We start from the raw sequence: 26,078 nt of genomic DNA, 5'->3' as shown, positions 1-26,078 counted from the left end.
TCTGAGGGAGATTTTCTCGGTTTACTCATAAAGGCTCTCCTGATAGGGAAAGTCCAGTGGGCCGTCTGTCAAAACACGCAAACGCAACCCTGTTGTCTTGGATTTGACAGGTGCTTGTTAGTTTTTCATCCCGGATCACTCAACATGCATGGGGAAGTAGAAAGGAAGATTGCTAAGGATGCCAGGCTGCTAGTCGGCTGCTTTGTTGTTTTCACCAGGAAACTCAACGGTTCCTTCTCCTTCATTAAAGGGAAACAAACCGGAAACAGCCATTGTATCGGTTTTCTGGAACATGGGGACGTAAAGCAGTTTAGGACCACTTGTACACTCAAGCACCTAAAGAGAACATTTTATTCAAGGTTGCCAGGGTAATCTTCCTCTTCTTAAAATAAAGAGAAATTGCATGCCAAGAAAAATGAAGTCCTCTGTGTTGCATAAACTCTGCAAGCACCTCAATTTTGCACAATTTAGGACCACAATCCGTTGCACAAAACTGCATATTTAAATCTCAAGTAAATTAAAGGGGCTTTGGTAGGGATGGTTACAGAAGCTATCCCAACTGGATTCCACCCTGTTATTTTGAAGTTCTGGATTTCCATCACAGTTTTTGGATCAGAACTTGTGGGAGGAGGAATCTGTTTGGGATCTGATTCTGGGAAAGTATTTTTCAATTTGAGTAGGCTTGCCATACGTCAGGGAAATTCCTGACACGTCCTGGTTTTCGGGAAAATTTGACTGCTATTTTTTTAAAAAGCAAACTTTAAAAAACCCACACCTTTTTATTTGTGAAATTGTGCAATGCTGAAATTGTGCAGTGGCACTGTGGAAATAAATGAGGATATTTAAAGAGATGTCTAGTGGGCAGGTTGCTTTTTGTTCCTCTCACCACACATTTCTAGGCTGCAGCCTCTTTCAATTTCCTTGTGGGTAATCTCAGAATGATGAGCCAGATTTCTAAGAAATGGTTTTGAGGAAACCTCACGAGCAGGATCCTGGCAGTTATGCTGTGAAATCTGGATTTCCAACTGGAATTAAACTAAAAGAGATGTACCCTGATGATGTGATCCTGGAACAATTACGGAACAGAACTGTCATCTATCACAACTCATCTATCACTGTGCTGGGTTCTGAGACTTTAATAAACTCTGACTTCCACCCTGAATATCAGTGCAAAGCTTACATTGGCTACAGTCAGTTACTCTTCTGTATTGTTTGCAGCGTTAACAACCTTCACATTTGGGGCAAATAGTGCGAGAATTATCTTTTTTCCCCAGGATTAGCATATGTTATTATTTGACCCATTATCCACCCTCCTAGAGAGAGAAGAGCAGTTCTGCAGTTCTGTGGTCAGTGTGCCAATTATGCTTCTTGACTTTTGGGGGACTTCCGGGTTAGCGCCATCGGCAATGGCGGAGTTCCTCTGACCGAGAGGAACCCGCTCCGTGAAAATCGGGTCTTGCCGCCGCGGCAAAGGCGGAGACCCTTTAAAAATCCCAGGCGGAGGAAGCCTGGGAATGTGGGATTCAGCTGGCACCAGGAGCGCCTCCCCTATTCACAGGGAAACCCTTTTTTGGGGATCCGAAGCGACACGGGGTGAGTGGCGCGGTGTTTTGAATCAACCGCTACTTTTACGGAGTGAAGCCGCACAGCCGTTGCCAGAGAGCGCTGACTTTTTCCTGTGGACAATTGGACTCTAAACAAGTACCCATGAGTAGAATGGAAAATTGGATTAAGAAACATTTTAATTTGGCACTGAAGCGGGAAGGTTCTAAACAGGAAGTCCGCCTCCTGTTTTTGTAAATAGATTGAAGCAAAAACTTTGCAAGCTAAAGTCTGGAAAGTCGTATATAAAGGTCTAAATTTCCTTCAGTTATTACCACTAAAACCCCTCTTGGAAGCAGGAGAAAAGGGGGGGATTTTTGACTGTTCAAGGCTGCAGGAGAGAGTAAAGAAAGATAAATCTCCACCGTCTCAAACCTGGGAACGGGGTGTCAGAGACAGAAATTTATGGGGAAGTTCATTGACTGTGAATGGAACGTCTTTTGACAGATAGTTAAAAAAGAGAAACAAATTGATTCCAATGTTGCCTTTTGCATTCAAAAGAAACAAAATATTTGAAAATTGAAAGTAATTTTCTTTTGTTGGTCCTGCTTTCAAAAGATGGATACAAATAGAAATTGTCTCCTCTAGAGGGAGCTTGTTAAATTGTTGCTGGAGTCGATCTGGGGATTTCACAGCTGTGAAGATTAGGATCGTGAGACCAGACTCTGACCTTGAATAAAAATGTGTTTAGAAGAAGTTTTGGTGCTTGCTTTTTGCAAGACAAGCGCTTTGCTGGAGCAGATGCATGAGAAGATGGATTTGATGACTGTGGCAGTCAAAAACTTTGGACAAACGGCGAATACCCATATAGAAACCATTCAGGAACCAACCCAGGAACCTGTTTTGACAGGGCAAGTGCAAGTGCAGAAGATAATGGAGGAGGTTGCTGCTGAACCTCAAGTAACACAAATGGAGAGACTCGAGGACTTGCAGGAGCATAAGCCGCTGTTCTTGAAGTTTGAATCTGGAGTGGACATGGGGGGGGGTCTGGAGTTGTGAGGGCTCTTAATTTTGGAAGGACTTTGAAACATGCTTTAAAATACTTTCTGGATTACAATGTTGACTGTAGGGAATGGGACTGTGGGGAATGGGCTGATCTGCTGAGGGGAGATGGAGATATTTTTGGATTGGAGTCCTCCCAAAACCTACCCCCCAATGAGAAAGGAAAGAAATTATGAAAAAGATCAACAAAAGACAAAGTGCAGGTATAAACAAGAAGAAGATCTGCAGAAGGGACATGGAAAAGACTTAAGAGCCTCGGACATAAGATCACCAGGTTGATGGACTAGATGGAATGGTCAAGAAGCACTGACAAAACCCGAGACCAGGAAGAAGAGACGTTGGATGAAGATCAGAAGAAAGTTTTTAAAAATTTATTTTGAGAATTAGTGTAAAATTAATGAGTATTAGGAAAAATGTTGGAATGAAACTATTTGGCTTTAGTAGAAATGATATAAAGAGTCATGTACAAATAAGTATTAAGTTTTAAGTTTTAAGGTTTTTTATGGTAAGATAAGGTTAAATAAATTAAGGTAAATTGAATGACAGAATATAGTGAAAGATGGAAAGGATTTGCTGAGTTAATTAATAGGTTAGATCGTTAAGATAAATTATATAACAAAAATTGAGAAAGATGGAAAGAATTTGCTGAAACAATTAATTAAATTAGAATACAAAAAGGGAGGTGTGAGGAGGTCGATGAAACAAGAAAATGAAAGATAAAGATATGGAACATTGGATGTGTGTTTTAATATTATTGTTTTTTGCTGTATTGTTGTATTGTTTTTTATGCTTTTCCTTTTATGTATTGCAATGTATGTCTTGTCAAATTTTTTGTTGTTTTCTTTTTCTTTCTTTCTGTAATTCTGAAACTTCTAATAAATATAATTATTATTTTTTAAAAAAATTATGCTTCTTGACTTTGGGCCACTCATGATCTTTCTGATTTACTTCGTTCACATGGCTGCTGCATACCCTCTGACATTCCTCAGATGAAAATAGGGACATTTCTCACTCCCCCTCCCCAACAGACCTTCCTTCATCCCTCCCCCAATATTTTGTTGTTTCCCCAACGCTTCCTATCAGAAGATGGGTTAACAGGTTAGTGCCACCACCATTTCACCAATGAGACACAGCACACACGTCCTCTGTCGTCCTGAGAAAATGCCCTAATCCTTATTTTATTTTATTTTATTTTATTTTATTTCGTTTTGTTTTGTTTCATTTTATTCTTTGGTAGATTTCCAAAAAGGAAAGCACACACCGATAAGCAAATTTTAGAAAGAGGCTAGATTACACACGACCAGCGGCGGAGCAAGCCAATCGGGCGCCTGGGGTGGCGCGTGTGCCCTGTGCCTGAGGGCGGGGCCAACTGCCCACGGGGGCACCGTGGGCCTCCAAGGGGTCTGCCTGCCTCCTCCCACTCAGCCACCCTACAGCTGAGGGGGAGGCGACAGGCAGACCGTATGGGGCAGCGCGGAGTCTGTGGGCACTGAAGCCACTGCGTCACTCCCAGGAGAGACGTGTGGCTCGAGCATGCTGCAGGCCCTGCGGTGAGTGCCACCCACAATTTTGTCACTCCCCCCTCAGTGGGGGCACACAGGCCAGCCCGCACCTACCACACCCCCTTTGCTACACCCCTGCACATGGCTGCACAAAAAATCAAGACTTCTTGTGCTCCGCTCCCCCCTATCTTCCCACCCTGCCCTCTGCCTGACCCTCAGAACTGGCACATCGCATTTGCACTATGCCATAAGATCCACTGTCCTGTAATATCACATATGAGCTTTAACGACTGATGAAGCCCAGGACGGCAAAACAAGGCCAATATTCTGGAAATCCTTGTGTTAGACTCTGTGAAAGGATTCTGTGGAACTGTAACAACCTTTCATGTGGATTGTTTGGACCTTATGAACAGACAGGTGGAATAGACACTATTACACGGATGGACCTTATGCAAGAACTGATTAGGGAATGATCTGATCCACTGGGTCTGCTTTGTTCATTTGTTGAACTTTATGAGTTACTTCCGTTGAAATTTATGATTTGATTATGTTGTTTAGTAGTTTAGTCGTGTCCGACTCTTTGTGACCCCATGGATCAGAGCATGCCAGGCCCTCCTGTCTTCCACTGCCTCCCGCAGTTTGGTCAAACTCATGCTGGTAGCTTCCAGAACACTGTCCAACCATCTCGTCCTCTGTTGTCCCCTTCTCCTGGTGCCCTCAATCTTTCCCAACACCAGGGTCATTTCCAGGGAGTCTTCTCTTCTCACGAGGTGGCCAAAGTATTGGAGCCTCAGCTTCAGGATCTGTCCTTCCAGTGAGCACTCAGGGCTGATTTCCTTCAGAATGGAGAGGTTTGATCTTCTTGCAGTCCATGGGACTCTCAAGAGTCTCCTCCAGCACCATAATTCAAAAGCATCAATTCTTCGGCGATCAGCCTTCCTTATGGTCCAGCTCTCACTTCCATACATGACTATTGGGAAAACCATAGCTTTAACTATACGGACCTTTATTGGCAAGGTGATGTCTCTGCTTTTTAAGATGCTGTCTAGGTTTGTCATTGCTTTTCTCCCAAGAAGCAGGCATCTTTTAATTTTGTGACTGCTGTCACCATCTGCAGTGATCTATGATTTGATACATGAATAGTATACCTTATCTATCTAAGAACACAGCCAGTTATGTCTCGTGTGTTTATTGGGTATGCTTTAGGTGACCATAGGTTTGTTTGTTGTTGTTTGACCCTCAGAACTGGCATATCGCATTGGGTTGGGCCTCAGCAACGGCTGTCTCCTCTCCTCACCCAAGGGAGGAGGTCAGCAGTGGCAGCCATGGAGAGGCCATGAAGAGGCAACAGGATGCTTCCTTGCAGCTGCCACTGCCTTGTCCGTTGCCCTGGACAAGCACCGGCTCATCTTCTTCCCCGAGCTCAGTGGCAGCAGTGCTGGTGGGGGAAATAGGGACATTCTGTGATCAGATCAAAAGCTGGGATGCCTTTCGTAATTCTGGGACTGTCCCTGGGAAATAGGGACAGTTGGAGGGCATGTGGTTGTTGCAGGGATATAGTAGTTTGCGTATCTAAGTGGGCAGGTAGGGGAGATAAGTAATATGCCTTGTAAGTTGGGATACAAATGAGATAAATATGACAATTCTGATGGATGAATCAGGGGTTAAGGTGGATACCTGTCTCCATACATGTGCACACCTTGTTAACTCTTACCAGAATGAATGAATGAATTGATTCTTACCCGAATCAATGGCGCCTCTTTAAAATGGTGCTACCTGGACCATCTGAACACAGTTTCCGCTGCTTTCCATGTTGATCCTGCAGGCCATCAGGCAGTCAGAACCATTTCTGTTCAGCACTGATCTCGGTAAATGTGCAATGCGCTACAGCAAATAAGGCATCAAGTATCTCACAAACATAACGGAGGCAGAATGAAATGCTCCTTGCTAACTGGCTGGTTTTGTTTGCTTACATTCACACCGCTGCAGGCCAAGCTGCTTTCAGTACAATCGAGGTGGATTTAAACATTTGTGTTGTCCAGGCTCCAGTCTGCAATGTGCATCCCTAAGCAACTCTGGGCTATTAACATTTCTGCTTGTCTTTTTTTAATAACCAGTCCCTCTTCTGCATTCTAGTAAATGGACAGAACCCAGGTCACAACCCAAAATTTTGCCTTTTTCCTAGAGATAAGGGCAAGAGATTCAGCAAAGGTACCCACTCATTAGTTCCCTGGTATTTGCAGCCATCCATATCCTCAGAACTCCTTGTGTCTTCTAGAGCAGGAAGGACTACGTAGAATCAGATACAGCTACTATATCTTCCTTAAAGGGGTAGAGCAAAACTCTCCACTGAGACCTGGCAACCAGTCTAAGGGCACAGCAGGTCCCATTTGACTGCTTGGCCACTTCCCAAAGCTCTCCTGCTCCATCCCAGCCCATCTCATAGTTGTAAAACCTTCATGGAAGCTGAGATATACCATATTTTTTGCTCCATAAGACTCACATTTTCCCTCCTAAAAAATAAGGGGAAATGTGTGTGCGTCTTATGGAGCGAATGCAGGCTGCGCAGCTATCCCAGAAGCCAGAACACCAAGAGGGATCGCTGCTTTCGCTGCACAGCGATCGCTCTTGCTGTTCTGGCTTCTGGGATTCAGAATATTTTTTTCTTGTTTTCCTCTTCCAAAAACTATGGTGCGTCTTATGGTCTGGTGCGTCTTATAGAGCAAAAAATATGGTATATAAAAATAAATAAAAAGTCCAGTAGCACCTTAGAGACCAACTAAGCTTGTTCTTGGTAAAAGCTTTTGTGTGTATGCACACTTCTTCAGATACACTTCTTCAAATTCATGGAAGCTATTATGGATAGCCTAACTTCCTGGATCTCATTACCCTGGGACTCTGTGAATTAAACTGTTTTCCGGTCCATGACCAGGCCCAATTGCTCAGTTTTATATAGTTTTAACCTATTGGATGGCATGAGAGCAAAGTCAAAAAATTAACTTGCAACACCAAGTACCCTGGGTAATACATGCTGTTGGTTGCAAAAACGTGCCACCAAAGACCGCTCATGGGGAGGCTATTAGTAAGAATGCAAGGGTGCTCCAGGAATCTTCCCAAAATGCAGGATTTGTGCCTTTTTCTTTTCACATTTTCTTTACAAAAACACACCCAGACATTTATTTATTTATTTACAATGGTGCTAAAAGGACGACCTCAGGTTAAGTACTTAATTCATTCCGGAGATCCGTTCTGAACCTGAAACTGTTCTTAACCTGAAGATCTTAGCTAATGGGGCCTCCTGCTGCTGCCGTGCCACTGGAGCACGATTTCTATTCTAATCCTGAAGCAAAGTTCTTAACCTGAGGTAATATTTCTGGGTTAGCGGAGTGTGTAACCTGAAGTGTATGTAACCTGAAGCGTATGTAACCTGAGGTACCACTGTATGACTATGCATTACCAGGCAAAATTGCATTCAAAATGTCTGCATTAAGGGGGTGAAATCATTGAAATGCTGGTGAATTTTCACGAGGACTTTTTTTAAAAAAAAATCACAAGCTGATGTATTTTCTTCCCCCCGAAAAGGAAATTTTCATGTGCTTTCTTATGACGCCGCTTCCGAACGTAACGAGCGTGCTTTGGCTGGAAACAAAAATGAAGTACAAGATCGTCTTTATAAAGCTGTTATCAAATCACTTTTGAGTACGTCAGAGAGAAGCAAAAGATTCCTTTCCCTCGTCTACCTGGGCTCTCTGCCTTTCTTTCCCAGCTCTTGGAAATGCTGCTGCTGCTGCTGCCCTTCCAGCAGCGCTTCATAGTCAAGCTGCCACATTCAATTTCCTTCCTCTTGCAAAATAAAAATAAAAAAGAGAGGGGAGGGGGAAGCCCAGACTCCAGAAGAGCTCCCAGCATTTCTCTTGCACCTCGAGTGTATTTAAAGATGAATGATGGCGATAAACTGGTGCTAAAAGGACGACTTTGAGGAAAGGGGTCACATTTAGAGCTTTGCCTTTTATCCTTTACACTGTATTCTGGGATTGTCATGTGGTGGGTTGCTGGTTTTTTTTAAAAAATAAATGTAATGTATCCATTAGCTTAGAATGCTGCATCTCCATAAACATCACGGGAGATTCAGAAAAAAGGAACACATATATAAAGGGGGCGCCCTTTATTTTGTAACATTCCAGATCCGTTCAAATTCTATAGGACAAAAAGAAAGGAAGGAAAGGAAGACCCATAGATTTAAATTTGATTGTTGACTGGCTGGTCAAAGTGCTCTGGTTGGCACATGCAAAGCTGAAACAAAATGCAAATAACACATTTAAAATCTATCAATTCCATTTCCTGCCTAAAATACAGCACAATCAGAATAACAAAGGGCTTGTCCACACTTTCACTTGTCTTGTGCCTAGAAAGCATGGATCTGAGTGGTTTTCCACTTGACCCACACTTTTTAGGCATAGTTCAAGCAGTTTTCCACTACTCGCCCTGCTCTTTTCCCAGGGAGAACCCACTCTGATGGTGTGGACTCTGAGGGAGATGGGATGGAAGGACCAGGGCTACTAATGTGGTAGTCAACCAGGTCACATCTGCACTACACATTTAAAGCACTATGATACCACTTTAAAGAGACGTGACTTCCCCCAAAGAATCCTAGGAGCTGTGATTTGCTAAGGATACTGAGAGTTGTCAAGAGACACACACCCCGATGCCCTCACAGAGCTACATTTCCCAGAATTCCCTGGGAAAAAGGATTGTTTGTTAAACCAACCATAACTCTGTGAGAGGAGGAAGGGCACATATATTTCTTGTAAAACCCCATAGAGGTTTTATTTAGCGGTACAGTGGTACCTCTGGTTAAGAACTTAATTCGTTCTGGAGGTCCGTTCTTAACCTGAAACTGTTCTTAACCTGAAGCACCACTTTAGCTAATGGGGCCTCCCGCTGCTGCCACACTGTCGTCGTGTGATTTCTGTTCTCACCCTGAAGCAAAGTTCTTAACCCGAGGTACTATTTCTGGGTTAGCGGAGTCTGTAACCTGAAGCATCTGTAACCTGAAGCATCTGTAACCTGAGGTACCACTGTATATACATTTTGTCAAATAATGTATAGTGCATATGTAGTCACAATGCCTCTATCAAAAGGATATCAAAAGGGCCTTGAAAATGTGATGCAATGCTTTCAGTTCTAAGTGCTTAGAGGTAGAACGGTCAATTGCTGCAGGCTTTCACCTTACAGCACATGGAGGTCAACAGGACCAGGGAACAGGGGCTCAGCAAATCAGCAAACCTGCCCCTTGTTTGACATGGAAGACTTGGACAGGGATCAAATCAGTGATGGTGCAGAAAGTAGGAGGCGCAGTTCTGGAACTCCCTTCCCAAAGGAAGCTCTCTAGGCCTCATCCTTTCCTGCCTTTAAGAAGCAGATGAAGATGAAATTCTTTATGAAGGACTTTTAATGGTAGCTAGCGTGTTAATGCTGACTGCTGGACAGAACTGAATGTGTCTTACGGGTGCCTTGTTTTAATTGCCTGCCTATGACTCTCTTGGAGAGGGTTCATTCCTCTCCTAAGGTCAGCGAGAGAAGAAGTGGTGTCCACTGCCCATTAGCCTCTGTATGTACGCATGTTAGAGAATGAATATTTCAAGAGTCCCTAGTAAAAATACAGGGACTTAAAAGGGAGATGTCAAAGAACCTTATGAGATTCATAAATCCTTTGTGAAGTGTGTGTGTGTAGCAGTGGAATTCAGTGCTCAAGCCATTTATTACCATACAGGGGAGCTGAAAAGCAGCCCTGCATGGAACCCGACACTCCCGTGCCGAGTAAAACCGACACCGAAGAAATATTCAGTGTTGTGTTAGAGGCTCTGAAAACATAGCAAATAGCAGGCTCCTCCCCCCTTTTAAAGAGTCCTCACTCTTGTTCAATAACTTCAGCTGTCAGAGCCCAGAGCTGAATCAAACAGAATTTCATAGAATCAAAAGGGGTCGTCTCTTAGCAACTCTGTCAACAAATTTAAATTGCTGCATAGCACGGGCTCCTCTGCAAATCATTTGCATGCGAGATTTGTAAACATGACTTTCCATTGTGCATCCTGTTGTTATGGTGGGTGGAGAATTGGAGGGGTGGGGTGGGGGGCTGCTCAGCCAAAAGGGCAGTAAAGGGAGATGCACCACCATCAAAACCGTCACAAACAGATTGTAGAATCAGTCTCCAATGAATTCCATCCACCTTGCTTGTGAGATTACTCACATATATTGCAGTGTTTCTTACTTGCTTTTCCACAACTAAAAACATTTTGGATTTCTTTGCAAACTTCAATATGGAGCCTAATTTAGGCATCATTAGACTGGGGTTTTTTTTAGCCTGTTGTCTTTGTCCATGGAGTTTTCTTGGCAGGGTTACTGGAGTGGCTTGCCGGTTCCTGCGCCAGGTGGATCACATTTGGTCAAAACTCTCCACAGATGGGACGCGGGTGGCGCTGTGGGCTAAAGCCTCAACGCCTAGGGCTTGCCGATCGAAAGGTCGGCGGTTCGAATCCCTGCGGCGGGGTGCGCTCCCGCTGTTCGGTCCCAGCGCCTGCCCACCTAGCAGTTCGAAAGCACCCCCGGGTGCAAGTAGATAAATAGGTACCGCTTACCAGCGGGAAGGTAAACGGCGTTCCGTGTGCGGCTCTGGCTTGCCAGAGCAGCGATGTCACGCTGGCCACATGACCCGGAAGTGTCCCCGGACAGCGCTGGCCCCCGGCCAATAAATGTGAGATGGGCGCACAAACCCCACAGTCTGTCAAGACTGGCCCGTTCGGGCAGGGGTACCTTTACCTTTACCTTTACCTCCACTATGACCTGTCCATCTTGGGTGGCCCGGCATGGCATAGCTCATAGCTTCTCTGAGTTATTCAAGCCCCTTCGCCACGGCAAGGCAGTGATCCATGAAGGGGATCACTCATGAGGCCACCTCATGAGAAGAGAAGAATCCCTGGAAAGACCCTGATGTTGGGAAAGATGGGGGGCACAAGAAGGGGACGACAGAGGATGAGATGGTTGGACAGTGTTCTCGAAGCTACCAGCATGAGTTTGACCAAGCTGCGGGAGGCAGTAGAAGACAGGAGGGCCTGGCGTGCTCTGGTCCATGGGGTCACGAAGAGTCGGACATGACTAAACGACTAAACAAGACTGGTTTTGCTATATTTCTCAAAACCAAAGTGGCCAGTGCCACGTAGTGGAGCTGATTTCTCCAAAGGCAGGTGAGTATTTGGCTGAGATATTCCCCACTGCAGTAAATTATTTTGTGTAGTTTGGATCTACAGGTTCAGTAAACACAGCCTCTGTTCTGGAAAAGACCTGTGTGTGTTATTGGGCCCATGTGTTGAGACGTACTACAACTATGGCTTCTCGATCCTAGTAGACAAGACTCTTGGAACCAGTGTTTGAAATTTGCCAGGCGCCAAGCAAATTTTGCACCTGGCTATCAGCCACTTGCAACCAAGTGAAGTTGCCCGGGTGCCAGGATGGCACCTGAGGTCTCCACCATCTGAAGATCCTGGGGATCCTTGGATCTGGACTGTTTTCACACATTAGCAACACACCCTGTATAATTATATCTGTTATACTTTATCTGCACGATCATAAAGAACTTCAGGAACCAAAAAATTGTATTGGAAAAAATGACTTTCAATTAAGGTTAACCCAGGAGGCTTGCTATCAAGTCTGAATAGTAGACAGGCATTCCTGAACCCATTGTGAAAAAATGTTCTGCCTTTGGCACCAATGGGAGTTTCCTCTGAAATGCAAATAGCAGCTGGGGAGAGATGATTGCCGCTAGGGTGGTAGCAGGTAGGACAAGAGTTAACCCTTTCCCAAGGCTGCTCAGGCTTATAATCTACATTGCAGCAATTAACATCACATACAATTTGGCCCTTCTAAACCATCACCTGGGACCAGCTTCTTGTTGTTGCAGAAGTCCTCCTCATCTTATTATGGTACAATATATATAATATTTATAAATATGCTTTTAAATGCTCCCAAATGATTAGTCCGTTCAAATAAAATCAGCAAACTAGATGCCGTTCAATCTCAAGATTGAGGGGGGCTGAGCTCCATCCCAACGGATATTACAGCGCTGTAGAGGCCTCTGTCCCACAGACTTGGCGTGCCTGCAAGAGAATGAGAATTCTGGGAAATGGGTTGAGAGAAGAGAGCTTGCATGGCAGTGAAGAAATGGGCTGGAGAGGGTTCTTCGTGGCACCACCAAGAGCAGAGCAGAGCAGGGGGGAAAAACAGAGAGAAAGAGGAAAACCCAGGAAGAGAAAGACGCTTTTGTGCTGGGTGAAGTGACGAACATGTGGGCCTCCATAAATCATTTGACTGCCAGTCCCATCAGTCGTGACCACTGACCATGCTGGCTTGGGCTTATGAGACTTAGGAATCCAGCAACATCTTCCACAAGTCCTTACAAGTTCACCCATAATGAATAAAATATTGACCACAAAGCCACTTCCGAGCTGGAGAGGGGGTGGGGTTGCGGGCTTCATGCCCTCCCCCCACGTGTACGGGGGCTGGCTTGCAGCCCCCACGAGATCGGGGATTCCTCGGATGCGTCATCTCCTTTCCCAGCCAATCGGCTGGCCCGGGAGCCGTGGCCCGCACTATTTAGGGCTGGCGCGGCCGAGGATTTCCCTCTTTCTCCACTCCAGCGCCCCAGCTGCTCCGGTTTCCCACCCTCCCACCCTTTAGGTTTGGCTCTTTGACATTGCTATGGACTTCGGTTGGTCGCCGTCAAGGGGCCTGGTAGGAATTTTTTCCACTTGGCAAATTGGCACCAGCCATTTGGTTTTTCACCTACCTCGTAGCAAATCGTCACAGCTTCCTCAGCATTGGCGGTTAGGCATTGGTAAGGGTATTGTTATGCAGATGAGTGTGGGGGGGGGAGGAAGCGACATCACCTTCCCCCATATCGAAGGGTAGTCCAGTAAAGGATTCTGGGGGGCGTTGCTCTGTCCGAAGCCTATGGAGGTGTGGGCCTAAGGCACGCCCCCGAGCGGTGACCCCGGGGGAGCTCCTAGTTGATGTACATCAGCAGGACTCCCCCTACTGGTGGTTAACCCTTGCCGGTCTTCAAGCAATCAGGCTGAAGCTGGTTAGACGATAGGACCAATGCCTAAGCCAATACCACTCAATTCCTGTAATCAATAAAGTTGTGGCCCATTAACCTAAAATACTGGTGTCCTGTGTCTTTATTTCCGAGGGGGAGGCGGGAACTCGCCACACAAGCACACACCATTTAAATGGCAATGTCCACCAACTTTTTTGGGAGGACTCCCTCAAATATTTTATGTAGGCCCTTTGTTAGTTCTGATGCACCAGATGTTGCCCAGGCCATGCTCTGGCTTAGGACCCAGGATTTAGAAGGGTCCCTTGCAAACCTGACTTGCAGTTTGCTCACTTCCCACCAGGTCCAGCTCTCATCTGCAGTGGCCAGCTAGGCACCTGCCTCCACCATCTCTTAAAAGGGCCAAGGCAAAGACCTTCTTCTCAGAGCCAGGCATTCCAGGTGAGGTAGCCAGGCACTGCCTGTTCATTGGCTGCACTTTGCCTCATACAGTGGTGCCTCGCAAGACGAAAAGAATCCGTTCTGTGATTCTCTTCATCTAGCGGTTTTTTCGTCTTGCGAAGCAAGCCCATTGACGGATTAGCGGATTAGCGCTATTAGCGGCTTTTAGCGGCTTATCTGCTGATCGGATCAGCTGGTAAGCGGCTTAGCAGCTTAGAAAAAGGGGGGGAAGGGGAAAAAACCAGCAGGAACTCGCAAGACATTGTCGCCCATAGGAAATTCGTTTTGCGAAGCACCTCCAAAACGGAAAACTCTTTCGTCTAGTGAGTTTTCCGTCTTGCGAGGCATTCGTCTTGCGGGGCACCACTGTAATTTTAATCTTAGAATTTTCAAAAAGCTGCTTAAATGTCTTTCTAGCCACTGCAACAAACCATGGCAATGGCATAGGCATTCTTCTGGCCATCTTTCTGAGGTTGCCTAATTCTGAGAAGATCTGTCGCTTCTCAGAGCCCCAAAGTTGATTTCGGTTTCTCATTTCCCTCCATCTTAAATTCAGTTCTCATTTCCACACCAGATTGCAATTTTATTCTTTAAACCTTCCTCATAAAAATTCACCAGCATTTTAGTGCAGTTTTCTTCCGATATGCACATCTCTGCAAAGCAAGTTTGCCTAATATAATGGCTCTTGATAGGTTTTCACTAATACAGTATATGCATTTTACATGCAAACTTTAACCTGGCATATGCATGTGTGCACATCTGACTTGGATGGAGAACCACACTGCGAAATCTTGAGAACCATGGATTTTGAAGGACAACGGTTTGTGTGTTGTTTGGGAAGGTGAGAATGAGGTAAGTTCACCTTTAAATCCTCAGTTTTGACTCACCAAAGCGTGTGTTGCAATGTATTTGTTACTCATTTCTAAGATGTCCTGAACACTCTTGTTTTTGCTACAACACACTGACACAGATATCCCTATGGAATTAAAAACTATTATCTGTCTCCAGCTGTTTTGTTTGAGTAGAATCCATATCAGGAAGGAAGGAAGGAAGGAAGGAAGGAAGGAAGGAAGGAAGGAAGGAAGGAAGGAAGGAAGGAATCAAAGCATATGGTGCTACTGAAGAGAAAGCAACATGAATATCTGTAATGCTCAATTGGCTCCCAGATGTTTTCTTAAACTGCAATGAACGTTTGAGTTTATTATACTAATATAGGCCCTGCCATGTCTTTAAATTTATGGCTTCAAATGAGTGGAGTCAATGTCATTATTAGACTGGATGCTGGTCAATACTAAAAGCCCTTCATTAGTTACAAAAGACAGAAATGGTTCTGCATTATAGATTTCTCTCTCTCTTTTTAATTGTCAACCGGGATCTGCATTTCCTTTGGACAGGCTTTACCGAAAAGCAGGCGAAGATATTAGCATATCTCTTGACTGTCCCCCTCCACAGCATATGGAATTCAGGTGGAATTTCTCACATTTTCTGTGAGGCTCAGAATCATATAAACAAACCTTTTAAGCAGGCTTCCTCAACCTCGGCCCTCCAGATGTTTTGAGACTACAATTCCCAGCATCCCTGACCACTGGTCCTGCTAGCTAGGGATCATGGGAGTTGTAGGCCAAAAACATCTGGAGGGTTGAGGTTGAGGAAGCCTGCTTTAAAGGTTGTGGTCACACAATCCAAACAGAAGTGCACTATGGGAAGTTTGCATTGAACACTTCTAAAAAGGAAACTTGCCCCACTATTACCTGATTATTCCTATGTGACTCCCTGGATCCCTAATTGCTATCCATTTCCCCAGAAAAACAAAAACTGTGATCTTAATGACTCGCTCATCCCATGGTCTCCAATGATTAAGGTTGAGATCCTTTGCCCAGGTAAGGTTGTTTATTTTTGTACTGATCTGAAAGATTCACCAGGAGCCTTTCTAGAAAGCTGGGAGTGGGATATTGTGAAGAGAGAGTGTTAAGGGGTAAAAGCAGAGCAGAAGAAAAATAAATGCTTGGGGTGATTTGGAGGGGGAGAGACAAGAGGAATCTCAGAGTTTTCAGCAGTGAGGCAGGGCTGACTCATAAAAGCAACAATGGCAGAATTGCTTCCCTGCTCCTCTCTTGGCTTAAAAGAAAATCTCCCCACTGCTCCAAGTACCTGGTGAGCTGCCTTTTCTATTCACGAGCCAGCTTTATTTGTCTATGCTCCCCGTGCGATTCTGGGGCTCTAAATCACACGGGAGACCTACACAGCTTCCCCTCTATCGAAGTTCAACAACCAACATATGTAGAGGAGCAAGAGCAGTGGTGGTGATCCAATGGAGGAGGCAGGGAGCATGCCTCCGATTCTTCTTCTCAAAAGACTCTCCTTCCTGGGAGGTTTATAAACAGAGGTTGGACAACCATCAGGGATTCGTTAACTGTGATTGCTGCATTGCAGGGAGCTAGACTAGATGACCCTTGGGATTCCTCCTGATTCTACAATTCTATGATGCTAAGATGATAACCGTGTGAGAGGAGTGCCTGAACAGGGCTTTATATGCAACTGAATGTCACATCTAGTTTGCTCCTGTCCCAGATTGAACTCCCTCAGAAATGGCCCCAGTCAGTCTTACCTTAAATCTTTCAAACTTCTTAGCTACAACAGCTATTTCTTACCCTCCAACATTTCTCCAATGAAAATAGGGACGTCCCGTTCCATAATTATCATTTTACTGTTTATACCCCACACATCTTACTGGGTTGCCCCAGACACTCTGGGCAGCTTCCAACATGTATAAAATATAATAAATCATTTTTAAAAAGAACTTCCCTATGCAGGATTGCCTTCAGACGGCTCGGGGGTCGGATAACTCCCTAACCTCCAACATTTCTCCAGTGAAATCCTAAGGAAAAGTGGGACATTCCAGGATAAAATCAGAAACTGGGACGGGTTCTCTAATTCAGGGATGTCCCTGGAAAATAGGAACTCTTGGAGGGTCTGCTGTTTTCTTTTCTGTTTGCTCTCCTAACCTCCACTCACTACAGTGAACTTTTTTTTGGGGGGGGGATGCAGTATTTGGGTTTCAGGAACTGCCAGCCACTGCCACACATGGTGGACCCCATAACTGCAGCCTTCTGAGGAAGAACCTTCCTTTTCTGGCTTGGCTGTACCTCCTCAGCAGGTCAACAAGTTCTTCTGGGCAGGAAGAACTTCATTTTCCAGCTAAGCCTTCTTCAAGCAAAGAGGTCTACCTGAGCACTCGCGTGCCTTGCATTTCTGGGCTTGTGTCTCAGTCCTGACTTGTCCTCTGGACCTACTCCCTTATTTGCCCTCTGACCCAGATTGTTCCATGATCTGGACTCCTGACTTGTTCTCCAGCTCTTCCTTCTCATTTGCCTTCTGATCCTGAGCCCAAGTTTCTGCCTCTCTCCACCTGGTGCCCAAAGCCTGCCTCTGACAAAAGCTTGGTAGATTAAATAAACAAATCTATGGATCAGATTTTCTTGTTGTTGTTTACAAAAGCCCTGCAGTCCGTTAAAGGGGGGAAAGCCCTGCTATTGACTTAATTCTGGCATTGTATAATGACAGTAATTTTAAAACAATGAACGTCACACAGTTTGGTTAAGATGTTTTTGCTTTGCTTTGTTTTTTTAAAAGCATCAAGCCAATGTAGAGGAAAATAAATCCATATAATACCACAGATTTACATCTTGCAATCCCATGGCTCTTGCATTTCATCAAAAAAACTATCTAATCGCCATCCATTTTTATCCCGCAAGCAGAAGTTGAACAATAAACCACTTTTGTAAGTATTATTGTTGTACTGGGGGGAGGGAATCAGTTGGCAAATGTGATGGTCTTAATGAAGGAGAAGTCTAAGCTGAAGTTGTAATGGTTGATCTGAAGTGATTGGTTGCTGGGTGGCAACTTTCTCTTCCTTAATTATAAAAAATACAATTACTGCCTTGTAATATTTTTTTTAACTCGAGACTATCTTTTTTTTTAAAAAAAAACAACCCTGAAGAGCTAAGAGAAGTATTTCTCTTCCACAGCTGATTAGATCAGCCATGCCACCCCTTCAGAATTTTCTCTCTCTTCAGATTGGTTTTGATAGTAATTACTTGGGAAGTGTTTGATCTCAATGATGAATACATGATTAGTTTTTCATGAAACCAGTCAACCACACCAACTCGGCACTACTCATGTGAGACCTTGTTGATTTAGCTGTTCGAAAGAACATATTCCGTCTTGCTGCAGTTATGGGATGGCGGTCTTTGGGGAAAAAAGGGTGGGGAAAGGGCAAGTTTATGGGTAATGATATTGCAGCGACAGATATTTAAGGTTTGCTAATTCTCGACTCAATTATGTTCATTCCTCCCTCTGCCGCCCTGCCTGCTGCCTGGCTACAGAAGCAATCCGAGAGGCAGAATACATTTCTTCCCTTTTTCAAAAAGAGGTTTCTTGACACCATTGTCATCTGTGAAACCCTTGGAGGGCTTTGCCCTGATGAATAATATTTCATATGGGGAATGTTTATGTGATTTTCACGGAGTGATAACCCCGCCGCCATCTAACTTTGATGCATGGAGATTGCTGCTTTTCCCTACTAAAGTGCTTTTACACACCACCTCCTGCAAATTGACAAGAGTTGGAAATGGAAGACTCACACAAGTTGGGCTCATCTTGGGGAGGGGGTGGGCAAGCAAGAAAAGATCCTATCTATTGGACACAATCTGTTTTATTTATTTAAGAAGCATCTTTGGCAAAATAAATAAAAGCTTTCGATTTATTATCATTATTATTATTTTCTGGGTTTTCAAAAACCTCAGCTAAGGTACGTTTTTAAAAGGAGACACACGCGATTAAATTTCTTTGTCTCAGACTCTTAAGGTGAAGGGTTTCTTCATAATAAACACCAGTCTGGTAGCAATATATTCATGGGCTCGAATGCCATATAATATGTGGTTGCACTGTAAAAAACACACACACATATGTGTGCATTCAGGAAATCAGTTCTCTGCAACTATTTCATAGGTGCAATAAAAGCAAATGCTGTTGGCAATAATTTGCTACTGGTTCTTAAGCTGAGGGCAGTGTCAGAGGGGGTGGGTCTTTGCAGCACACGCCTGCTCTTCTCCACTCAGAGCCAGCAGGGCCGGCTTACCCATAGGCGCTTGGGGTGTGGGGCACCCGGGCGCCAGGCTCTCAGGGGCACCAGGCCAGGAGTCTGGGGCTGAGATTTGGAGTTTGGGGATTAAGAGCCAGGCCAGCTGACAGTTGCTGCCAAGCGAAGCAGAACCCGTCAGAGCGCTGCTGGCTTTTCTGCTGTGGGCGCTGAGGCTCTGCCCTCTTGTGCTCCTGGGATTGGCAGGCCATCGAGAGGCCTGCCCAGCACATGTACGCTGCTTACACAAGGCATGCAGCTTCCCTCCCAAGCCTCTGTGAGGATTGCTCTCCTCCTGCAGCGGCATGGGAGAGAGTTGCGCCCCTCCCCCAAGATGAAGAAGAAGAAGAAGAGTTTGGATTTGATATCCCGCTTTATCACTACCCGAAGGAGTCTCAAAGCGGCTAACATTCTCCTTTCCCTTCCTCCCCCACAACAAACACTCTGTGAGGTGAGTGGGGCTGAGAGACTTCAGAGAAGTGTGACTGGCCCAAGGTCACCCAGCAGCTGCATGTGGAGGAGCGGAGAAGCGAACCCGGTTCCCCAGATTACGAGTCTACCGCTCTTAACCACTACACCACACTGGCTCTCAAAAAACTAAACAACTCTAAGCCACCTCCTAAAAAAAGCTGAACAACTTTGGCGTGCCCCCCCCCAAAAAAATTGGGGGCACTGGGTAGTTTTTTGCACCCCGGCGTCACATATGCTAAAGACAGCCCTGAGACCCAGTGAGAATCATGTCAGTAACCAGAACACCTGAAGAGGGTTATTGTTTTATCCATATGGTATAACAACACATAGGTAGTAGGGCTGGGCGATATCTGGTTCTCAACATCGTGATTTATCACCAGCTAAACATTGCAATTTACTGATATATCACGATGTCTGGAATAAGGATGGAGCTATATAGAGGCATTGGCTGGCTTCCCAGTTTTCCCCGCATTGTGATTTTTGCGTGTGCGCACACACACACATACACAATTCGCAATATATTGCCAGGCAAAAAAAGTTATGAAACCGATATCATGATACAGACTTCAAACCAGTTTTGGTCAATATATCGTCCAGCCCTAACACACATCATGATTCAGGATATATTGTCAGGTCAAAAATTACGACTCTACCTATTAGGGCTGGAGGGTATATCGTCCAAAACTGGGGTTAGTAGCTTCTAACGAATCAGTAAACATCATCTTCTTTTTCTTTTTAGCAATGCCTTTATTGTATTTACTCCCTTAAAATCCTCAGAAGGTGGGATCATTTCATAGATGAGAAACTGAAACAAGAGATCATGATTTGCTCAATGCTGCTACATGAGTCCATAGCAGGAGTTGGTCTAAGGCAGAGTGTGGTGGGCAAAATCTGTGGGTCAGATAACTACTGGGTTCTGTTAGTGGAAGCCAGTGCAAGGACTCTTGCTAGTGCAAAGGCAATTCTCCTCCGCCCCGCCCCCCATCTGCTCCAAATGGTCAACAGAACCTCCAGACCAGCATCTGGGGGAGATGATGATGATGATGATGATTTATTATTATTTATACCCTGCCCATCTGGCTGGGTTTCCCCAGAGATTTTTCTGTCAGACAAGCAGAAATGCTTGCCCCAGTGAAATTATCTGCTTAGCAGTATGTTGAGTGTCGCCCTTAAGCTTGGACTGGGGAAAGATCCCTCCTCCCTGCAGCGAGACAGGGTTTTCCTGCTTAACTAGCCTCAAATAAGGCACAAGAAGACGACTCGCTCCGAGGAAGACGACAGGCTGAAATTGTTACTTTTGGGTACTTTGAGCCCTTTGTTTATTCTGCTTCACACATACATGTTTGTCACCTGTCTGTAGACTCAAGGAATAACTAGCATGTGTGAATCAGAAAGGGGCCGATCTAAACATTAAGGAAAGGTAAGAGAAGAATGCCCAATTAATTTCCTTCGGTTTCACCTTATTGCAGCCTCTGATTAGCCCCCTTTTATCAACAACGCAACAAACTGAGGATGTGCTGTAACTACCCATCGACCCATCCTAAATATATCTCTGAAACACGATCCATCCCCCACCACCACCACCAAGCTGAAATATTTCCCTTCTCTTACTGCTTTTTTTTTCCAGGAGAGAAGCTGGAAGAATTCATTTGTATGTATCCCGTACAACTGACCTCTTCCTACCTCTTCTGCCCTCCAACCTCAATTGCATTTGGGAACTTGAGAATCAAACAAAGGAATCAGAGCCGTAGATAGACTACTGTAAACAAATTATTTTTCTACTGAAACAGGGTCACAGAACATTCTTAAGGGAAATTTGAGAAACTATAACCTGGATCAGATATGGGATAAAGCAATTTAAAAAGCCCCTCTGATATGAATCCAAACACAGGGTACAAGGCAGCGCTAAGTTCTCCTGTGCTAGTTTATCTGGGTTAGAGCCAGACATAGTTCATGCTTAGAGTAGACCTACTGAAAGGAATGAGATTGAAATAAATGGGACTCACCTAAGTCTCATTGATTTCAATTTGTCTACTCAAAATATAACTGCTAATTTTTTAAAATTTCCTGAACAGGGATTGTGTTGTTTCTGTACAGAATTTGCTGCTTTACTGCCCAGAACCACTTGGACATTTAATGGGAGAGGTATTATGCTAGGAGATGCTAGGTGTACCTGAAGGAACATCTCCACCACCATCATTCAGCCTGGACGCTGAGGTTCACCTCTGAGTGCGTTTTGGCAGTTTCCTCATTGCAAGAAGTGAGGTTACAAGGCCTTCTCTGTATTTGTGCCCCGTGGAATTGCCCTCCCATCAGATGTCAAGGGAATAATCAACTATCTGACTTCTTCTTTTTTTACAAATGTCATTCAGTCAGGTGTGATTCTTCTCATTGCCAAAGGGTTGATTCATGCCTGTATGCTCATCAATGTGGCCGAAGCCTCAGACAATGACTTGCATGCATGAATAAACCTTCACACGTCAAACAATACAAACACATTTCAAATCACTTCCCATTGCAATGTTTCTCCAGTGAGTAAGTGAGCGGCCATGCATTCTCTTTACTTCAAATGCAGTGCTTACTCCAGTGAGAAAGTGGGTGAGCTCACATTCAGCCATCATCTGCTCCTTAATCGAGTGGTGTATATGCATGTGTGAACAGGCCCCGAAGTAGACCTAGAGCACTTACAACCACAGGAAAAGGGGGGAAGAGTGCAAAGGAGATTTAAACTATATTGAACAGGATTTTCACTTAAGTTAATTTTCCCCCACCTCATAAGTTCCGTGTAAAGAGAAATCTTTCTGATACAAGCCTCGATTAATGACTTGCTGGTTTAATGTCACTCTTATCAACAAGTGAAGATGAAAAGCTTGTCAAAAATATGTATCCATCTCACAGATTAAAAGATTATTTCCTGAAGTATATTCACAAAGAAAATCAATGTGAAAGCCACCCTGTGAGGTTTGAGGGGTGGGTGGTTGCTATACACTTCAGAGATAGAGAGGTTCTGTCTCCCCACATCAGTCCTTTCGGATCTATTTCAGGTACTGATTAACAACCACAAAAACATCTGGCCCATGACACGGATTCTGGTTGAGACACAGTGGGAGGCACATATGAGCAGTTTTCCATGCGCAGGACGACTCATAAGCCTACGCCCAATAAGCACCCTTTCCCCTTTAACATGAATGTATTTTCTAGGAATCAGAGTTGGCTCCAGGCATTCTGCAGCCTGAGACGAAGGGTTTTCCCTGCTTGCCCCCTTAAACAACCCCCTGTACAGAAACCTACAGGACAGGTGATCGAATCTCACTTCAACAGTGGCAACAGGGCCCTGACCTCCACTCAGTGGCATAGTGTGGGTTGCCAGTGCCCACGGTGTATGAAGTACACATGTACATTCAACTGCCTAATGGCACCTAGGAGATCATAGCCACAGAGATAATAAAAGAAGAGTCATTCTGTCGTCTGGAGAGGTCACTTCCTGGTTTGCATGGAGAAGCTGTTTTCAACGGAGTCTAGCGACACATGTGGTGGAGGCCTGGCAAGGCTGGAAGCTGAGTAAAACACAATCTTAAAGGGCCTCCAAAGTCATCCTAACGCACCCTAGTTATCTAAGTCTCAATTCAAGCATTACATTTTCAGGTGGTTTCTGTCCTTTCTGATAGGATCTGGAGCCAAATTGGTAGTATCCGAAATTCTGCATCCAGCTAGAAGAATATGGGATGATGAAGTACTTCTTCCTTCTACCTGTCCCCAAAGTGTTCTTTAAAAAAGTAGATTTGCTGGTTGAGAATGTCAGAGCACTTTGATCCACTTCAATTGTGCAAACCTAAATTTCCAGTAGGTACTTGAATTCCTCCCACAAAAAAAGGAAAAACACGAAGTTACCCTGTAATTTCAACTCACTGGTGAAGACTAGTTGGAATGAGCAAGCTCTGTTTTGCTCAAGAAAGTTTGCCCACCATTCTTGAACTTGCCCAGTAAGCCTCAGCAGTCCATGGTTTCCTGTGGGACATAGTTTGGAAATCCCACTCCTCTAAGAGAACCAAACAGAATGATTCACTAAAGGAGGGAATTGCATTCCACATTTCCTTTATAGCGTGAACCATGGAATAAATCACCTAAACAAGGTGATGGAAAGAAGGGAGCACTGCTGTATACGTATCCAGAAATATAAAGATGCACTTGTAAGTTAGTACTGGAAAGGGTATATTATTCTGCATGTGTTCTTTGAAAAAGAAAATCAATAAAATTCACATTCAGTATTGCTCATTGTAAAACTACATAAACTGTATTTAATGCTCACTGACGTGACACTTAACAAACAGTCTTGAACTGAGTTCTATTTGCATTTGATTTCTGTCACAGCTTGACAAAAAAAAGTCTGTAGCTTTCATCTGCTTTTCTCCTTTTACGCTCCTAACCAAAGAAGAAGAGGTTTACCTTGCAGGCAAAACAACAAGCTAAATAAAAAGCGTGCACACACACCAAAACATTTGCCCTAGTATAAGAGGTCCCAATACCCTTTCGGTATATTTCCCCAATCACTGCCTTTAATATACCCCCCAAAGCTCAGACACCTCCTGCATAAAAGACAGCTGTGTCTTAGAAGCTGTGTGTTTTGAAAATACACCCAAGGCCAAACTAAACATTGCCTTAAATTCATGGCTGTGGGAGCTATGCCTCTAATTGTTGCCTTCCTCTCTCTGAAATCTTGGGAAGGGGGTGTGTAGTTCAGGGGAAGTTCAATGCCTTACATGCAAAAGGTCTCAGGTTCAACCTCCAACTAGAAGGATTGTGAAAGTTCTCCTCTGAAGAGACACTGTCAGTCAGAGTAGACCAGGGATGGGAAACCTGTGGCTCTCCAGACGTTGTGGACTCCAGCTCCCATCAGCCCCAGCCAGTAGAACCAAGGGACAGGTATGGTGGGAGTTGCCATCCAATAACATTTGGAGGTCCACAGATTTTCCATTCCAGGAGTAGAGTATACTGGATAGAAAAAACCCTAATTGTAACCTGATTCAGTCATCACAACAAACTATGGTTTGCCACTACATGCTTCCAAGCTTCCCATAGCCCTCTGGTTAGGATCCTGGATTGGAACAGAGTCCATTGGCCTGATCTGTTAGGGTTTTCTTACATTTTTATGCCTCAGGAGAAATCTACATCCTGACAATAGAACTATTTTATCATGATAATATCATAGACAATGTGCCAGATCACCACCGTCCTAGCTAATTCAGAGCATCTGGTCCACATATCCTTTCACAACGGCCTCGCCTGCACATCCAAATAAGCTTCCATTTCCTCCAACACGCTTCTCATTTAAACTAAACCATAGTTTATCTTGCTATGGTTTAAGGTGATGTGCAAACTTAGCCATGCCCTATTGTGGTTGAAGCTGACAGGAATGCATTGCTTTACTGATTTCTCAGCATGCTGTGTCGCTGACGGTTAACAAGAGGGAGAGGAGCAAGGAAGCTGGGAGTTCAACGTGCTACATCTGCACTGCACAGAGCTCCCTGCTGCCTTGATCCTCCCCTTCTCGGCCATTGGCAGTGAGGCACACGGTGTTAGGAAACCAATAGAGCAACACAGCTCCACTCATGCCAGCTACTACAGCCCTATGGCCACCCCTAGGCTGAGGAGAGGAGAGAAGCACTTGCCAGATCAGCACAACTCTGCGATATTGGATTTCAATGCATCTGCTTTGAAGCAGAAAGACTTACATTCTACACCCCATCCTAATTATTACTGCACTCGGGGAATGGGGAGCTCAGCTGCAAAGATCAGCTAACAGATTGGTGTTTGTGAGCAAATTGCCTTAATAACAATACATTGATGGGGATTAATATTCTTGTTGAGTAAGAGATTGCACAAATTCAAGACTCTTCCTACATGATTAGCCTAATTGTGAGCAGAAACAGGGCCTCTCTGTAATGCTCCCATTGGAGTCTTGTACGAAACGATTTGGTTCAAGAGGCGCTGACGCCTCCTGGAAAACTTTGAAAAATGTTTCCGTTAGAAACACTTTGTCTGTGTGTCACATACTTTCTTTTTCTCATCCCATCATCTTGATTCTCAGGAACAGGAAAACACTGCATCACCATGGGGTAGAAATGTGTCTCCACCATATGCTGTGCACCTAAAATTCATCTGTCATTCTTGGTGCCATCAGGATGATTTACCCCCCCCCATAGCAACAACAGAGAAGTGTTTAGAGAATAAATAAATAGCCATGCTTCCGCCCAGGTGTGCGTGACTTCGATCTTATGTGATGGAGGCTGCCATGTGATGCTCATGAACTTTCCACTACACCACAGATAGAGGGTATCGGAAGAGTTCTATCAATGCAAACGGCTGTGAAGGTTTTATAAAGCACTGCTCCAAATTGTTCACATCCATGACAACTTGGATGCCACTCTCGATAGGATGTTTTGTGGAGGTGCCTACCACTTCTACTTGTCCAACATCTGTAAGGTTGGCTTCAATTATACTTACCGGAGGACGTGGGCAATATCCTCATAGAATTCTATGGAACACCACTTGTTCCCTCAACCCTTGTCCTTCTTTGTTAGTGAAACCTAGTCAGGAAGAAATCAGGGCCTTTCCTGCTAAAGATTATCAATAACAACTTACAAAAGGAAGAGATGCTACCCACCCCAAAGGAAGCTCCGGCACACGCAATTACTTAAGTTTTCATCCTCCATCTGATCTGTAATAACTTTAGATTAATTTCAAATCTCCCTTCTTTTTTTAAAGGCAGTCAAGTGGGCAATGAGTTCTTGATTTGAAGCATTGTTATAGA

At 44.5% G+C, this 26,078-nt stretch overlaps 2 long non-coding RNA genes across 3 annotated transcripts in view; both read right to left on the bottom strand.

Moving 5' to 3' along the window:
* LOC309530247 overlaps positions 1-26,078 on the bottom strand; it is a 209,860-nt gene that overhangs the window by 102,780 nt on the left and 81,002 nt on the right. The gene's annotated exons all lie outside the window — the stretch shown is intronic.
* LOC309530219 lies at positions 898-22,682 on the bottom strand. Of its 2 annotated transcripts, none has more exons than XR_014218692.1 (3): positions 22,559-22,682; positions 21,850-21,950; positions 898-1,025 (listed from the first exon to the last, which is right to left on the bottom strand). It is a non-coding gene; the product is annotated as an uncharacterized lncRNA (long non-coding RNA). The 2 variants fall into 2 exon arrangements; XR_014218693.1 differs by lacking the exon at positions 898-1,025 and adding an exon at positions 7,690-8,399.

Source organism: Podarcis vaucheri (assembly GCF_965113315.1).
Source record: "Podarcis vaucheri genome assembly, chromosome: 4".
NCBI classification, from domain to species: Eukaryota; Metazoa; Chordata; class Lepidosauria; order Squamata; family Lacertidae; genus Podarcis; species Podarcis vaucheri.
The sequence above is the reverse complement of the archived record's forward strand: the minus strand, read 5'-3'. Positions and strand labels throughout refer to the sequence as shown.